The 17,401-nt window shown below is 42.3% G+C and overlaps 1 pseudogene; it reads right to left on the bottom strand.

Annotated features, from left to right (window-relative positions):
- Positions 1-4,063: 4,063 nt before the first annotated feature.
- LOC126263862 (5S ribosomal RNA) lies at positions 4,064-4,181 on the bottom strand (annotated as a pseudogene).
- Between the last annotated feature and the right edge of the window lie 13,220 nt (positions 4,182-17,401).

The raw sequence follows: 17,401 nt of genomic DNA, 5'->3' as shown, positions 1-17,401 counted from the left end.
CTAATTAACAAGAAAAAGAAATTTCATTTAATGTATCTCAAAGTACGTGATGCTATTTCAGATTTTTCCGTGCGGATATTCATCGCCGAAATTGGTAAACTCTTGTCTCTTTCTGTTCCAACATAATGCATTTTAAGTGTGTGTCAATCTCATAACATTTTCTAATGCTGGCAAAACACGTCATTCTGTACACCGTTTTAGGAACTCTGTACCACAGAAAATCGGAAAATATCAATACTTCGGTACTCTACTGAAACAGCAGAAAGTAACTGAAAATAGGTAACTGAATATCCACACGATAATTATAATTTACAGGAATGTGAATAGCCAAGACTACAGAGTCAAGTGCGAGTCGCCTGTCGAAAGTACGTAGATTTAGGGTTCCGTATACATGTTAAAACACATCGTGTCACTCAAGAACCATTAAAAGTCTGGGAAATTACGTTTAAAGAAAACCTGGATTGAGCAGGATTCCAACTCTCGAGCATCATCCATCCATCTTCACTTCGGCTTTTGTACGCAACAGCGGAGCAACCAGGCATTCCTCTTGACTGTCCTTTATGATTTTGTAATTCATAGTAAATCACTTTAAATAAAAATTTTGCCTCTAAAATTGCTCTGAAGTTCTAAAAGTATCGTCATAGATACGACCAACAGAGTGACTGTAAGGTAATTTAGGTAAATAGAACCGACAGAGAACATGCAAAAGTCCATCAGTACCTACCGTATTACAACCTGTACATAATTGTACAATTGAATTGGCGTTCGAAGCGTTGAAGAGAACCAATAGTACAGAATCACACGCAGTATCTATTTATACTAGTACCAAGTCAGCGTCAGTTTGGTAAAAACATGGCGTCCTCCTCTCACAGCTAATCAGCGAAGCCATCACCATTGGCCACTCTCTCTCTATATATAGACTCTCTAAGCACGAAATGCCTGCAGCGCCTCTCCTGGGTTCGTGACCACTTCGGTTGGACAGTAGCCTACTGGAAAACCGTGACGTGGTCAGATGATTCCCGATTTCAGTTGGTAAGAGCTGATGGTAGGGTTCGAGTGCGATGTAGTCCCCACGAAGCCATGGAGCCAAGTTTCCAACAAGGCACTATGCAAGTTGGTGGTGGCTTCATAATGGTCTGGGCTGTGTTTACATGGTACTGACTGGGTTCTCTGGTCCAGCTGAACAGATCGTTGACTGGAATGGCTATGTTCGGCTAGTTGGAGATCATTTGCATCCATGTTCCCAAATAACGATGAAATTTTTATGGATGACAATGAGCCATGTCGCGGGCCCGTAATTGTCTGCGACTGGTTGGAAGAAAATTCTGGACAATTAATGGCAAATGACCTGACAGCCCCGGTCGCCTGACTTGAATCCCATCGAACATTTATGGGACGTAACAGTGAGGTCACTTCATTCACAAAATCCTGCACTGGCTACACTTTCGCTATTCGTTTGTTCGTTGTGGTCTTCAGTCCTGAGGATGATTTGATACAGCTCTCCATGCTACTCTATCCCGTGCAAGCTTCTTCATCTCCCAGTAACTACTGCAACCTGCATCCTTCTGAATCTGCTTAGTGTATTCACTTCTTGGTCTCCCTCTACGATTTTTACCTTCCACGCTGCCCTCCAATACTAAATTGGTGATCCCTTGATGCCTCACAACATGTCCTACCCACTGATCCCTTCTTCTAGTCTTCCACACATGGCTACACTCCTTACAAATACTTTCAGAAACGACTTCCTGACACTTAAATCTATGCTCGATGATAACAAATTTCTCTTCTTCAGAAACGCTTTCCTTGCCATTGCCAGTCTATATTTTATACCCTCTCTACTTCGACCATCATCAGTTATTTTGCTCCCCAAATAACAAAACTCCTTACGTGTCTCATTTCCTAATCTAATTCCCTCAACATCACCCGACGTAATTCGACTACATTCCATTATCCTCGTTTTGCTTTTGTTGATGTTCATCTTATATCGTCCTTTCAACACACTATCCATTCCGTTCAACTGCTCTTCCAAGTCCTTTGCTTTACAAATGTCATCGGCGAAACTCAATTTTTTTATTTCTTCTCCATGGATTTTAATACCTACTCCAAATTTTTCTTTTCTTTCCTTTACTGCTTGCTCAATATACAGATTGAATAACATTGGGGAGAGGCTACAACCTTCCCTCACCCGCTTCCCAACCACTGCTTCCCTTTGATGTCCCTCGACTATAATAACTGCCATCTGGTTTCTGTACAAATTGTAAATAGCCTTTCGCTCCCTGTATTTTACCCCTGCCACCTTCAGAATTTGAAAGAGAGTATGCCAGTCAACGTTTTCAAAAGCTTTCTCTAAGTCTAAAAATGCTAGAAACGTAGGTTTGCCTTTCCTTAATCTAGCTTCTAAGATAAGTCGTAGGGTCAGTATTGCCTCACGTGTTCCAATATTTCTACGGAATCCAAACTGATCTTCCCCGAGGTCGGCTTCTACCAGTTTTTCCATTCGTCTGTAAAGAATTCGCGTTAGTATTTTGCAGCTGTGACTTATTAAACTGATGGTTCGGTAATTTTCACATCTGTCAACACTTGCTTTCTTTGGGATTGGAATTATTGTATTCTTCTTGAAGTCTGGCTTTCGCTATTATGGACGGCTATAGAGGCAGCATGGCTCAATATTTCTAGAGATGAGTTCCAACGATTTGAGTCCATGCCAAGCTGAGTTGCTGCACTATGCCGTGCAAAATGAGGTCCAACGCGATATTAGGAGGTATCCCATGACTTTGGTCACCTCATTGTATTGCTGAATGCAATCGAAGCATTTGATATGACTGCACGATAGTAGATACAGTAGTGCTGCATGCTCCCGAACGTCTGTCATGTTAATCGACTCCTATCTGGTCGGTACGCAATAATGATTCAAAAGAGATGGGGAGACAGCAAAGTTCTAAGATGGTGGTAATTTCCACGTTGTGGCTAATCACGAAGCGACACGTCTAATATCTTCAAGCGACTGCATACAACTAAGGGCAGGTGTACATCTCTCCATGCTTTTATTACGCCTGGCGCCACCCTATAGTATACTTCCGTGGCAGGCGAAGACAATATTAACGTGTGGAGGAGGCGGTAACGGTTTCTGCGGTCGTTTGAAGTTTAGGTTACCAGACCTGCTTGGGCCCCAATTCTTCGAGCGCACCGGCGTGCTCTTTGGTCAGATTTTGAAGTAGTGGCTCCGACTTGCCACCTCGAGCCATTTTATTATTAATAGAATGGCGAACAGGAAAAATGTTTAGCCACCTCCACCTGACAGTTCGCCATGCAGCCGTGACATCGGTGTTGTCCGTTAGATGGAGATAATTAGTGTTGATACTCAGATTGGTTTAATTAGGGAACTTTTTTAGTTGTGCACCTCCTCACATCCACCTGGCTGCATGGTAGTATCTAAACACACATCTGCCTGGACGATGCCTCGACCGTGCAGTTGCTGATGATGGTCGCTGCAGTCATCAGACTGAACGTCTTGTGATCTTTTCTTTTTGTGAGGTTCTGACACTTCACTCCTTTTTTCTTTCGTCAGAGGTCAGGATAAACACTCTCAGAGCGTTAACGTCTTTAGAATAAATGAGTAGGGTAAGGAGTGGACCGTTATTCTATGGCAGAGCATAACGGTGTTTATGCTGTTAACAAATTTGTTTTAATGATATTTTTTCCACAGAAATACAAGAATTTACCAGGTCGCTACGTGACAATATTAGGACAGTTGTCAAGTTAACGCATCTCGTCCTGAGCAAGTGAAATAACTCTAAACAGAACAGTATCAAATTTTAATTAGAAGTTTATTTACAACATTATTCTTACTACTACATCATGAGCACTCCGTCTACACGCCACAAGTGGCCCATCGGGACCACCTGACCGCCGTGTCATCCTCCGAGGAGGATGCGGATAGGAGGGGCATGGGGTCAGCACACCGCTCTCCCAGTCGTTATGATAGTATTTTTGACCGAAGCCGCTACTATTCGGTCGAGTAGCTCCTCAATTGGCATCACGAGGCTGAGTGCACCCCGAAAAATGGCAACAACGCATGGTGGCCTGGATGGTCACCCATCCAAGTGCCGACCACGCCCGACAGCGCTTAACTTCGGTGATCTCACGGGAACCGGTGTATCCACTGCGGCAAGGCCGTTGCCTACTACATGATGAAGTTGGCCAATATTACGATAAGTTATCTGATTCCGGTTCTAAGTCCGGTACTATTTAGGATGACAATCAAGTCTGCGGAGGTTGTTTAGTTTTTGTGGCAAGCTGAGCAAAAAATTACCCAAGGCTGCCCGAGTTCACAGTGGTAGCAAGCTGGTGAACGAGGACGTTACGCCTCTGCTCGTGCTATTTACCTTAGCTGCTATGAGTTGTCGTCTGCATGGCTGCTCTTGTCCCCTGAAATTCCTATAAAAGCTAATTAAAACCTTTGCCTATTATATCAGCAGAAACTCTCCTATATTTCTCGTGAGGTGAGAAAACATGCACTCGTCCCTAGTCTTGAAGTATGGCGAGATGCACATGCATGGCTGGAGCAGTGTGCATATTACAATGGCCTCTCAGTTCTCGCAAGAACAATTAACTTAGTGGCTGGTTCGTTTCTCCGCAGTTGGAGCTCAAAGACGCTACAGCTAATATCTAGTTGAATGTCAGCCGCAGTGAATGCAGTGTTCACAAAAATTTCTCCTCTGCATCGTACAGAGCATTATGCACCCCATTCTGCACTTGACGCCAGTTCAGAGGAGAATGTCCTCGAAATTTTCGGTCTTGTCTCTCTAGTAACAAAACTGTCCTCGACCTTGGTCCTTTCATGCTCCACATCATGGTTTTTTCTGACCAATAGGAGCGTTCCTCTTATTTTGTGGAAACTCTCTCTGCCAATCGGAAAGGTCTTACCATTAAGCTGCATCGAAATCTTGGCACTTTACTCTTTCTTAGTTCGTTTCCACCAATCGGACATTTTGTGCCCACTCCAGACGTCCAAAAGTTACATGCATACAGCATGAGCATACCATATGCTGTTCACATGATCAACTACATCATTGGTTTGTTCGTATCCATTTGGAAATTCCGAAACGCTGTTTTCTAAAGCTTCTTTTCATCTCATTTTGCTGGCCCACTACTTGCTCTCTTGCATGAGTCATCTGGCGCCCATTCGTTGACTCTCGCCGCAGGACGCGTCCTAAGAGCTTTCCATTGTACGAGGTGCGGCTAGAAAAAAACCGGACTGATGCTGGAAAAAACATTTATTTACAATTATTTACAATTTCATATTATCTCCTTCAATGTACTCTCCTCCTCGGTCTCTACACCGCTCCATACGAATTTTCCACTGTTCATAGCAATGGTGCAGATCATTTTCGGTAAGTCCATACATTACTTCCGTCGCTTTTTCTTTTACTGCTTCAACAGTCTCAAATCTAGTTCCTTTCAAAGCTGACTTGACTTTAGGGAAAAGAAAAAAGTCACAGGGGGCCAAATCAGGTGAGTAGGGTGGATGATCTAAGATGAGAATGTTGTGTTTTGTCAAAAACGTCTTCACTGACAACGCACTGTGAGCTGGGGCATTGTCTTGGTGAAGGATCCATGACTTTTTTCTCCACAAATCGTTCCGTTTTCTCCGTACTCGCTCACGTAGGGTAGCCAGGACGCTAATGTAGTAATGCTGATTCACTGTTTGTCCCTCTGGTACCCAATCAATGTGCACAATCCCTTTGATGTCAAAAAAAATCATCATTGCCTTGAATTTCGATTTTGACATTCGTGCTTTTTTTTGTCGTGGAGAACCAGGAGTTTTCCAATGCATCGATTGGCGTTTAGTTTCGGGATCGTAAGTAAAAAACCACGATTCATCGCAAGTAATAACATTTTGTAAGAAGGTGGGATCACTTTCAATGTTTTCCAGGATGTCAGAACAAATCATTTTTCGGCGTTCCTTCTGTTCAATTGTGAGACACTTTGGAACCATTTTTGAACACACTTTTTTCATGTTGAAACTTTCATGAAGAATCTGCCTAACACTTTCCTTGTCAACTCCTGTTAACTCAGACACTGCTCTGATTGTTAAACGGCGATCTTGTCGAACAAGTTTACCGATTTTTTCAATGTTTGCATCAGTTTTTGCTGACAATGGTCTGCCAGTGCGAGTGTCATCACTGGTGTCTTCGCGGCCATCTTTAAATCGTTTAAACCACTCAAACACTTGTGTTCGCGATAAACAATCATCGCCGTACACTTGTTGTAACATTACAAACGTTTCACTTGCAGATTTTCCTAGCTTGAAACAAAATTTGATGTTAACACGCTGTTCTTTCTGTACACTCAACATTTTCCGACGCACAGACAAAACGTCAACTACTTAAAACAGACGCCACGGGCAGACTGAGTGCAGGAGGCAGATGAAACTCGAGCAGTAGGCGGAGCGAGAGTCACGTGACAGGCCACGCGACTTTCAGCCTTATTGCATTCGCTTTATTGTTTCACCAGTACTAGTCCGGTTTTTTTCTAGCCACACCTCGTACTGCCCATGTTGCGCCCTTCGTGCTTGCTCACATCTTCTTCCAAACAAAACGTTTCCTCTAGCTGCTTGTTTCACCTCTTGCTCATTGACATGCAGTATATAGGATCAGTGTGTTAATACCATCGATTGAGTGTCATCCCTTTGCATTATATACTTATGGGCAAATCTGCTCATTTTCGCTGAAGCAAGTTAGGTGTCCTATTCACCTTCCCGTTACAATATATAAAAACTCTCATGTAAGGTGCGAAATTGACCATTTAATCTGCCACCTTACAAGGTTATGTGAAAGATCATAGCTCCAGTAGCGTCCATGAACACTGACATGTTGCAAAAGGTTTGGGAAGAGTATTAATATTGTCTCGACGTCTGCCTTCTTACTCGAAGCGCACGTAACGAGTCCCAGTAAAATAAGTACAACAACTTTCAGAGATAATCAATTAACAAGAATAGGTTTAAAGTGACTAAGCTGTACCGTTTCCTTCATAGTAATTTTTGAAAATGTAAAGTCTTTTGTGCTTGCCTTGTATTTTCTGGGTGACAGCGGGCCATTTATATTGGCCAAGGCAGTAGTTTATTCGTGTTTCCACTGTCCCATGCGCTGCCTGCTGTGTTCCTGCGGCCACGTGCCCGCTTCCCGCAGTGCTATTGTCTGCTCCCAGTCAGCCGTGCCCGAATGAGCTGACCTCGTTGGTGTTCAGTTTGCCATTTGGTACGTGCGGGCGCAGTGTGTGAATATTTCACGACTGACGAATTTATATGAAACATCCATTCAGAAACCTCTGTCGATTCAGCAAAACAACCGACGTGACCATCTTTCCTAGCAAACGAATGCGTCACTCTTCTCTGATAGAACATAGTAACTGCTAATACTAAGGGAAGAATGGAGTTTCCATAAACAGCCAGTATTAGTAGTGAATAACGATGCCTTTCTCGTGATCTCAGAGAGAGCTTCACTCACGACTGAGTATTACCGCGTCGTGCACTGAAATTTCTGATGGAATGCTATCACGTATGTGTTTACATGGCAGACTGGCAGCTCGTATTGAATCTCAGGGTCGGCCTTTGAAGTCAAATTCTCGTTGTTCTTCAGAATATAAAGCATTTTTATTCACTTTTGTCCTTAAGTTAGGGCTCATACGTAGTCCACGCAGATGCGGGTATTTACAGTTTCCAAACTTTGATTTGCTCATAGACTACTTGTACGAGAAACTTGAAGAAATATTTTTGAAGTTGTAATTTACTATATATCTATTTTTCAGTGTCAGTGAGCATAGTTCTATTTAGAAAATAATTAATTTTAAGGCGAGCAGTTCTAGCGAATGTGTTGCAATTTTAGGCCCTTGGTCAAACTTAGTGTCGGTGAAAACAGCATAGCAGTTCAGAAGTCTTGGAGATGTAAATTGTAAGTTAATCTCCCTGGATATTTTTCAACATTCATGTACAATCCAGTTCAATATATTGGGCCACACATCGATTATTATATGTACACGAAAACCAAAGAGCTGTTTGCAAGCGAAGAATGCTATGCCACTGGACATGCTGATGGACATATGGTGACTCTCTGTGATTATAATGAGTAGTGATTAATTCTGTGGTCGACAACCAATGCTAATGGTAGCTGTCTGGCGGATACTAACACTAATATCACGCATACTGTCACAGTGATGAAGACATTAAGGTTTCGACAAATTTTTAGTGTAGCTAACATACAAGGGACACATTAAAGTGTTTCGTATTTTCTTGTCACAAAAAAAGAACTTGAAATATCCAACATTATGCAGTAAACCTGAATAGCTAAACTGCTGCACGTCTAGTCTGGAAAGGAACCTGAAAAGACTAAAAATTTAGTTCATGGAAATAAAGACATATGTCGTGAATAACTCGTCATAGTTATCTGTATTTATTTTCAGTTCAGAGAAGAACAGAGAGAATATAAATAAATATATTGTAAACAACTGGTCACAGTTATCTATATTTATATTAAGTTCAGAGAGAAAGAGATATAACAAAATAAAATTTTCAATATGTAAAACAGAATACTGTAGTAATCGATATTAATAAGCAGGCGTGCAACATGAGAGGAGAAAGGGTTGCAGCGTAAAACCCGTTGTAATAATAACTTCAAAAACTTGTTGGCGTTAACAAATACTTGTACTGCTGGAATAAAATAGTTTTGCGCACCCTGTACACCTGCGAACATGTATGGACATAGATTCAGTGGGAGCAGGAAATGAAAGATTAACATATTCTCGACGTACTGTCGGTCGGAACAACGATCAACAGAACGTGGAAAAAAATATTTTCTTTGTTCTCTATTAGCACTTTTATTTTGTACAATGACTGTCAGTTGCAGTACTGTGTACCATCATCAGACTGTTCTACGATCGCAGTACATAGCTCAATAAATCACAGTACAGAGCTGAAACATTCTGTAAGAAACAATTACAAAAGTTTTTGGTGATAGCTTATAATGACCCTACAGCTTCCTTATACTAGTAATTATTACGTTCTCTTATTGTCATTTATTATGTGTGTCTAGTCGTAACTGTTAAACTGCTTGGCGTTGCTAAATATTTGGCTGTGTACTGTAACGTATAACATTACACTCGCTACTAAAAGCAATAATATTAATATTTTGAATACTATTTTAGAGTAAACTGAACTCGCTTACTAATGTTAAGTGCGTTTTAACCTGTCTGAATATTAATCATAATGTCGCACTTCTGGCCAGCCGGTGTGGCCGTGCGGTTCTAGGCGCTACAGTCTGGAACCGCGTGACCGCTACGGTTGCAGGTTCGAATCCTGCCTCGGGCATGGATGTGTGTGACGTCCTTAGGTTAGTTAGGTTTAAGTAGTTCTAAGTTCTAGGGGACTGATGACCACAGATGTTAAGTCCCATAGTGCTCAGAGCCATTTGAACCAACCATTTGATGTCGTACTTCTACCGGACCGTTTAGTGGACAAACTAGGGCGTCTTTGTATCCAGAAAACAATGTATACACTTCACTTCTCTATTACCCGTAATAATCCTTAACTAAGTCATGTTTCCTACTAAAGTAAAGTGACAGCATTAACTATTCGGTTAGGAACCAATACTAACTCATCTTGAGACCCTTCTTGCTGGAAACCAATAATTCTACATGCCAATAACGGTAGCTAAATTCTGAAGGGAGGATGTCTGAAAGTAAGTCTGTTCATTGAACTTAAAACAGGAAATGAGTTCATATCTCCATAACTGTAACTGTAGCTTTTTGTACCAGTATGAAACTAAGAAGTTCTTAAATGACTTCCGTTTCAGACTTTATTTTACAAACTTTGTGAAGACAAAATTAAGTAAGTAATTTCCATTATACTGAAGTTACTTTAATCTTGAAACTTCTATTAAATGAACTTAAACAAATGATATTAACTTAATTTTATCCATTTATAGCACTGTTTCTTCCGTGAATATATTATTTTCGTAAAATAACCGACAACCGTCTTCAGATACAATCGTGATTTTATTTCAATGCACGATGCATTTCGAACCTCAGGGACTCATCCTCAGCTGCTTTGATAGTCTGCATCAATTACTTTTCCAGATTTCGGTCAATTCCGGCCCTGGTAAAATTACAGTGGCGCATTACAAAGCGGGCACATTGTGAATACAAGTTTACAAAACTAATACAAACAGACAAATAACGTATTGTTTCCAGTCTGTAAACATGGTTTTTGAAGCACACTATGAGTAAACATGTTTACCGAAACATACATAGATTTTTCTTTTTATAGCACATTTTGTAAACACAAATCAAAGAATTTCATGTGTTAAAGGTGTTGCGTTTCTACAAATACACAGGTGTTATTATTTCAAAAGATATTATTAGTTATATTGAATATAATTTAGAAAACGAATTTTTGTCAAATTTGGATTATGTTTTCAAATGGTTGCACTATTAGTAATTGGTTTGTTTCTTTTAAATTTACTGAAAAACTGAGGCTGCTAAACTCTGTTCATTCAACATGTTTTCAGAAGATTTTTCTTTTTGTAACAGAGGCAGGCGTTCACAAGTCTGAACGACAAGTGAAGACGCTCTCCGTCGTGAGGCCTTGTGGCTTCCTCATTTCTTTGGCAGATTACTACTCGTTTTATAAAAATAAAACATAGGAACAGCGCATACTTAATTACCACGATTTTTTTAATCCTTAGGTACCGTACAAAGCATTGATATCATAATGCAATTTTTAATCATAGTTTATTTTTACAGTGTTTTGCTAGCGTTTCGTACCCATCATTGTCATTAAATAATCATTATTAAACCATTTCATAAATCGAAAACAGTATGCGAATGTAAAATTAACGCTGTTTCGCTACAAGCTAAAGTATGGTATACAATGCAGCCTTATAATACACTCCTGGAAATTGAAATAAGAACACCGTGAATTCATTGTCCCAGGAAGGGGAAACTTTATTGACACATTCCTGGGGTCAGATACATCACATGATCACACTGACAGAACCACAGGCACATAGACACAGGCAACAGAGCATGCACAATGTCGGCACTAGTACAGTGTATATCCACCTTTCGCAGCAATGCAGGCTGCTATTCTCCCATGGAGACGATCGTAGAGATGCTGGATGTAGTCCTGTGGAACGGCTTGCCATGCCATTTCCACCTGGCGCCTCAGTTGGACCAGCGTTCGTGCTGGACGTGCAGACCGCGTGAGATGACGCTTCATCCAGTCCCAAACATGCTCAATGGGGGACAGATCCGGAGATCTTGCTGGCCAAGGTAGTTGACTTACACCTTCTAGAGCACGTTGGGTGGCACGGGATACATGCGGACGTGCATTGTCCTGTTGGTACAGCAAGTTCCCTTGCCGGTCTAGGAATGGCAGAACGATGGGTTCGATGACGGTTTGGATGTACCGTGTACTATTCAGTGTCCCCTCGACGATCACCAGTGGTGTGTGTAGGAGATCGCTCCCCACACCATGATGCCGGGTGTTGGCCCTGTGTGCCTCGGTCGTATGCAGTCCTGATTGTGGCGCTCACCTGCACGGCGCCAAACACGCATACGACCATCATTGGCACCAAGGCAGAAGCGACTCTCATCGCTGAAGACGACACGTCTCCATTCGTCCCTCCATTCACGCCTGTCGCGACACCACTGGAGGCGGGCTGCACGATGTTGGGGCGTGAGCGGAAGACGGCCTAACGGTGTGCGGGACCGTAGCCCAGCTTCATGGAGACGGTTGCGAATGGTCCTCGCCGATACCCCAGGAGCAACAGTGTCCCTAATTTGCTGGGAAGTGGCGGTGCGGTCCCCTACGGCACTGCGTAGGATCCTACGGTCTTGGCGTGCATCCGTGCGTCGCTGCGGTCCGGTCCCAGGTCGATGGGCACGTGCACCTTCCGCCGACCACTGGCGACAACATCGATGTACTGTGGAGACCTCACGCCCCACGTGTTGAGCAATTCGGCGGTACATCCACCCGGCCTCCCGCATGCCCACTATACGCCCTCGCTCAAAGTCCGTCAACTGCACATATGGTTCACGTCCACGCTGTCGCGGCATGCTACCAGTGTTAAAGACTGCGATGGAGTTCCGTATGCCACGGCAAACTGGCTGACACTGAAGGCGGCGGTGCACAAATGCTGCGCAGCTAGCGCCATTCGACGGCCAACACCGCAGGTCCTGGTGTGTCCGCTGTGCCGTGCGTGTGATCATTGCTTGTACAGCCCTATCGCAGTGTCCGGAGCAAGTATGGTGGGTCTGACACACCGGTGTCAATGTGTTCTTTTTTCCATTTCCAGGAGTGTATAAACAGTTTCTAACCCCCGACACGCCTTTGTGAATCTCGCTTAACAAAGACATTGTGTCGTATACTAAAAGTCGATGCAACGATTTAAATAGATGTAAATTGTGGCAAGAGTGCAGAGGAATTTTTTTATTTTTTTCTTCTAAAAGAATGACTAAGTAAAAATTATCTAAAAACAAATAAAAATTGCCTGTGATATGTACGAAGATAAATAATAGAGCATAAAGATTAAAAAACGGTTGTAAAAGAACATTAAGCCAGAATAACACGTATAAGTTGCTGTGTTTGCATCAACAGTTTATACGTGGAGCATACCACTACAGAACATCGATTTGTCCATGAATCTTCTAATCAAACAAGTTTTGATCGTATTAATAGAATTATTTACAAAAACTGCAAAATTATTTCTATTAAAAAGATTTCTGTCGGTTGGTTGGTGATGGAGAACAGACAGCGTGGTCATCGGTCTCATCGGATTAGGGAAGGATTGGGAAGGAAGTCGGCCGTGCCCTTTCAGAGGAACCATCCCGGCATTTGCCTGGAGTGATTTAGGGAAATCACGGAAAACCTAAATCAGGATGGCCGGACGCGGGATTGAACCGTCGTCCTCCCGAATGCGAGTCCAGTGTCTAGCCACTGCGCCACCTCGCTCGCTAGATTTCTATCATCCAGAGAGAATGCTGGCCTAGTGCCACTGTCGACTATTTTGCAAATGTCAGTCGATGATCTTTGGCCGCGTTTCCAGTTTATTCCAGCATTTCCCATTGCACCCTGTGGCTCTCGACGGCGCCTCATTTCACTTTCTCCACACAGAGTCGCAGTTCTCCATCGTACCATGTCCGTGAAAACCACATATCGTATGGAACGTGCAGTCGTCACAAGCTGCATCGACAGGACTTATTATTAGGAGAAACCCACGAAAGACCACAAAAATAATCCATACAACCACGTCGATATATGAATGTTATGCTCTTGTGATACTTAAAACTTATACTTTTGTTCTAATATCGTAATGCTTTATTAGTCATCTCATAGAGCGGGGAGGGAGGAGAAGAGGTGGGGACGGTGAAGTAAAAGCACGGAGTAAGGAGAATGAGGGAAGGAGAAACACACGAACCTACGCAAGTATAATCAAGCGAGCGAGTGAACTGTGTCCAGGTAGGACTGCCGCTGTTTCAGAGCCAAAAACAAAACCATAATACACTACCGCCCATTAAAATTGCTACACCACGAAGATGACGTGCTACAGACGCGAAATTTAACAGACAGGAAGAAGATGCTGTGATATGCAAATGATTAGCTTCTCAGAGCATTCACACAAGGTTGGCGCCGCTGGTGACACCTACAACCGATTTCTCATACACAAACAGCAGTTGACCGGCGTTGCCTGGTGAGACGTTGTTGTGATGCCTCGTATAAGGAGGAGAAACGCGTACCATCACGTTTCCGACTTTGACAAAGGTCGGATTGTAGACTATCGCGATTGCGGTTTATCGTATGGCGACATTGCTGCTCGCGTTGGTCGAGATCCTATGACTGTTACCAGAATATGGAATCGGTGGGTTCAGGAGGGTAATACGGAACGCCGTGCTGGATCCGAAGGACCTCGTATCACTAGCAGTCGAGATGACAGGCATCTTATCCGCATGGCTGTAACGGATCATGCAGCCACGTCTCGATCCCTGAGTCAACAGATGTGGACGTTTGGAAGACAACAACCATCTGCATGAACAGTTCGACGACATTTGCAGCAGCATGGACTATCAGCTCGGAGACCGTGGCTGCGGTTACCCTTGATGCTGCATCACAGACAGGAGCGCCTGCGACGGTGTACTTAACGACGAACCTGGGTATACGAAAGGCAAAACGTAATTTTTTCGGATGAATCCAGGTTCTGTTTACAGCATCATGGTGGTCGCATCCGTGTTTGGCGACATCGCGGTGAACACACATTGGAAGCGTGTATTCGTCATCGCCATACTGGCGTATCACCCAGCGTGATGGTATGGGGTGCCATTGGTTACACATCTCGGTCACCTCTCGTTCGCATTGACGGCACTTTGAACAGTGGACGTTACATTTCAGATGTGTTATGACCCGTGGCTCTACCCTTCATTCGATCCCTGCGAAACCCTACAATTCAGCAGGATAATACATGAACGCATGTTGCAGGTCCTGTACGGGCCTTTCTGGATACAGAAAATGTTCGACTGCTGTCCTGGCCAGCACATTCTCCAGATCTCTCACCAATTTAAAACGTCTGGTCAATGGTGGCCGAGCAACTGGCTCGTCACAATACGCCAGTCACTACTCTTGATGAGCTGTGGTATCGTGTTCAATCTGCATGGGCAGCTGTACCCGTACACGCCATCCAAGCTCTGTTTGACTCAATGCCCAGGCGTTTCAAGGCCGTTATTACGGCCAGAGGTGGTTGTTCTGGGTACTGATTTCTCAGGATCTATGCACCCAAAGTGCTTGAAAATGTAACCACATGTCAGTTCTAGTATAATATATTTGTCCAATGAATACCCGTTTACCATCTGCATTTCTTCTTGGTGCAGCAATTTTAATGGCCAGTAGTGTATTTTAGCTGTGGATAAGTGGTTAAACATGTCACAGATAAAGACACCAGATAATTCTGAAGCTACAAATCTTGCGGCACCTATACTGTCCCTCTATAATAAGCATGTGGAAATCGATAAAACCGACATTATGCCTTCACAGAGCGAAAACATAATTCAGTTTTTATTCAATACGTATAAACCTGTATTTTTTCCGTAATTAACGAAGACAGACGCTTTTGTCTGATTTGTGAGGAATGCTCAGGGAGTGAAAGCCTTGAAACTCACTTCCCATTCCCATACACATGTAAAGTATTCTGACCGGCCATTTGAATAGTGTAAAACCCAAAAAAGTGTATAGAATTCCAAACATCGAACGATAAGGAACAGTTCAGGGCATCCTATGAAGCCACTAACTTAATCACGTATGTCAAATTTGACGTATCTTGCATATCACCAGTGACCATTTAGAGTAGCATATTGCGACTCTTAAAGGAAGTTCTAAATTGCACTTCATGTTGGTCAGTCGACTAATGTACGAACTTCTCACGCCTGTTATCTCATTTCAGTTATTGTAGTACTGAGAGCATACGCTAGGATTTGCTATTTTGTCTGCCTTTAGCGAATGAATGATGAACCTTAGGAGATTTTTCAAAAGTGATCGAATTTTTCGATTAAAAAGGACTGAATTGGAATTAACGTTTTTGAGTACGTACCGGCGGTGCAGTGGTAATAACAGTAAGCATAATTGGATTTCAAACTTCAAGGTACACACTCATGTGTGATTTTCTTCCAACTTCAGCTCATTGCGTTATTCATCGAAAAACCTTACTGATTAAGAAAACTCCTGCAGCTATGAATGCTGATTTACCAAATGCAAGTCATGCTATCATTATCTTCTAAAGTCGTACACTTAACACCTGTTACTTGTCAAATGTATATAATAAAATTGACTCAATGTCAGTACAATTTTACTGCATACGGAAGTGCGATGCCAGTCAAAGGGGCTAGCTCTGAAAAACCTCTTAGAGATTAGAAATGAAGTAATAGTATTGTTGTCTCAAAATAATTCTGAGTATGTCAGCTTCTTCCATAAGTTTACGTTATTTGTCACATACATTTAAGAAACTCACCGAGATAATTACTGTATGTCTCTCCAGAGGGAGGACACGAATATCTCTACACACTAAAATTCAGCTTTCGTAAATAAATGCAGAATGTTTTCATGTAAAGACGACTTAATACTGTTAACAGGTCTGATATTAAGCTGGTTAACATATCACAACTGGTCATTTGGTATATTCGCAAATAATTTTCAGCGGTATCTTCTATGTATCATAACTAAAGAATGGTTAAACTCTAATCAGAATCCTGTTCTCATAGGAATGAAACATATAAAACCTTTCTCACTAAAATATGAAGAAGAAATTCCACACGTGTCCTGCAATTCAGATCACAAAGCAGAAATTTCAGGGAAAAATCTGAACAATTTTTGCTGGATGTCGAGGAAAACCGTGCAGTACTCCAGGTTTAGCAACGACAGTTCCTTCAGGCTGGAATAGACATTCATATACATCATGTTAAAGGTAAGTTTATATTCTTGCAGCGATCAGTAAAATAACCTTTGTTATATTCAAATTAATTAATTAATAGTTCAGTTAGTTATTAGTATTCTGCCCTACTTCTTTTTGTTCATTTCCATACTTTGTGTTTCAGTCTAGTATTTTAACCATAGTTCTTCAACGAGGTATTTCTGAACTATTACTGAAGTTTTTTTTCCTCCAATATTGTTTGCGAGTAAGACCTTAATCTGCTGTTGCTAAAGACTGTCGTTGGAATGCCGATCATTCCAAAAAATACGTGTGAAAACTAACACATCGGTTGTTTGTATCCACAGTTAGTACTAGTTACATTTGTAAAAAGTTGCGAAGAAATGAATCTAAAGCATAGGGTCACTACTGACGAAGTGTGATAGAGCCTGCTCTAGATTTTATATAAGGTGAGAATCTAGTCTTATTGAATCCGCCAAACAGTAACTTCCAGATCAGTCCATGATAAGCATTTTCCAGGAGAATGAATGTTGCTTTGTTTTTCTTCCGTTCACATCAGTTATTCTTTATAAAATAATTCGTAGTGTTTGTAAGGTGGCGTGGTCTCCTGACCTTCATTTCTTACATGTTCCGTCCTCACAATCGTATTCCGCACATCAAGACACTTCATTCGAACCCAAACTCGATAAGATAGAGTCAATTTTGTATGAATTCATGTAAGCGATATGCAAATCTAATAAGTAAATCGCAAGTGCGCATCGAGTTAGAAAAAGTCGAGATTGGCATACACAACACGACGGACACAGGAATTTTCGTTCTGAAGAGGCAACCGGCCCACTGGGAGGCCTGTCCCTTCAGAGGGGTGAGTCAACACACACCTACTTCGGCCAGAGCGACGGGCCAGAGAGAGGACAGCTTTTGCCAGAGCAAAGGGA

The sequence above is a fragment of the Schistocerca nitens genome, chromosome 6 (genome assembly GCF_023898315.1).
Source record: "Schistocerca nitens isolate TAMUIC-IGC-003100 chromosome 6, iqSchNite1.1, whole genome shotgun sequence".
In the NCBI taxonomy this organism is placed as follows: Eukaryota; Metazoa; Arthropoda; class Insecta; order Orthoptera; family Acrididae; genus Schistocerca; species Schistocerca nitens.
The sequence above is the reverse complement of the archived record's forward strand: the minus strand, read 5'-3'. Positions and strand labels throughout refer to the sequence as shown.